A 1,676-nucleotide genomic window follows, 5' to 3' on the forward strand; every position below is an offset into this window, starting at 1 on the left:
CTACGGGTTCTGTGCGTGCTATCAAGGTGCCTGGTTCTCGTGATCAAGTTCGGGCCTGAGCGCCGTGCGAGAAGAATGGTGCAGCAACAAAAGCGGCGGCGGGACGACCGCGAGTCGATCGAACACTAAGTCGTCACATCTGCAGATCGCTGTCAAGATACGGCGCGCACCTCTGCGCAAACTACGCAGTTGCTCTGAGAGTACAGGCAGCCCCCCCCCCCTTTCCTCCCGGGCTGCCTGTACCACATTTCCCGGTGTATAAGACGCAGTTCTTTTCTTAATTTTTCGTTGGTGCGTCTTAGAACGCAGCGACCTATGCACATTTTCTTTTTTTTTTCAGAAAAACTGCCGTCAAAATTGGATCCGATGTTATAGCCACGCGAAGCGTGCTGGTTGACTTAATTGCTACGGGTTCTGTGCGTGCTATCGAGGTGCCTGGTTCTCGTGATCAAGTTCGGGCCTGAGCGCCGTGCGAGAAGGATGGTGCAGCAACAAAAAGTGGCGGTGGGACGACCGCGAGTCGATCGAACACTAAGTCGTCGTATCTGCAGATTGCTGTCAAGATACGGCACGCGCCTCTGCGTAAACTACGCAGTTGCTCTGAGAGTACAGGCAGCCCCCCCCCTTTCCTCCCGGGCTGCCTTACCGCTTTCCTCCCTTGCGTGCGATTCGGCTCACCGTCGCACGCTTTAATTCGCACATAATACAGCATATGGCGCGCGGGGACGATGTTATCGCCCTTGGACTTTATATGGAACATCGCGGCAACTGCGACGGCAGAAATGCGCCTGGAGTGGAAATATATGGCACCCTTACGCTTGTGCATGACCCGTGTTCACAGAACGAAACATCAATGTCACTTTTTTAAATCGCTTACCGAAAGAACAGGTGCGTCTTATATACAAAGGTGCCACTTATAGAACAGAAAATACCGTCGAAGCTTATCGGGGACGTCATGCTGACAATCGGGGACCGCCAAATACCGTTTCACAGACATTTAAAATCGGCTAAAGAAAACTGCAAAGGCGTCATTACCGTTGCAGACATCGAAACCTCGGAATCCCTTCGGCACAAGCTCGAATGGATCGACGGTGAAATCCTGTACGTGCGGAAACTAGGAAATCTAATGTCGCAGTGGTGACTTTCAAGGGACGTCGCGTTCTAAGATTCATTCACTACTGTGCCGAAAACGTGGCAGTGCGTTACTACAAGAAAACGGTTCCGGCATGCTACCGGTGTGGCACGATGGGCCACAGAGCGGATGCGTGCCCCAACCCAGACGATCAGCGGTGTGTTCACTGTGGTGCGACGGTCACCCTGGACGGCTCAACGAAGCACAACTGCCAACCCAAGTGCCTGATTTGCGGTGGAAACCACATCACTGGCTCTGCGGAGTGTTTGGGAAAATTTAGGAAGGCGTGGAAGCCACTCCACCCCAGCTGAACGGGACACCACAAGCAAGGGGGACCAACATCTCCCGCGAATGGCGTAAAAAGCCACAGGATTCCAAGCAAAGCAAGACTGGACCACCCAAACCAAGCAATGTACAGGCCGGGCCGAGGTCAAAGCCGCCTACTTTCCAGGCTGGGGATTTTCCCCCGCTTGTAAGCCCACAGCAAAAGGTGAGCAGTTGGGCAGAGGCCACCTCTCAGCCTCCCGCTACGACCTCACCCTCC

The sequence above is a fragment of the Dermacentor silvarum genome, chromosome 3, assembly GCF_013339745.2.
Source record: "Dermacentor silvarum isolate Dsil-2018 chromosome 3, BIME_Dsil_1.4, whole genome shotgun sequence".
NCBI lineage: Eukaryota > Metazoa > Arthropoda > Arachnida > Ixodida > Ixodidae > Dermacentor > Dermacentor silvarum.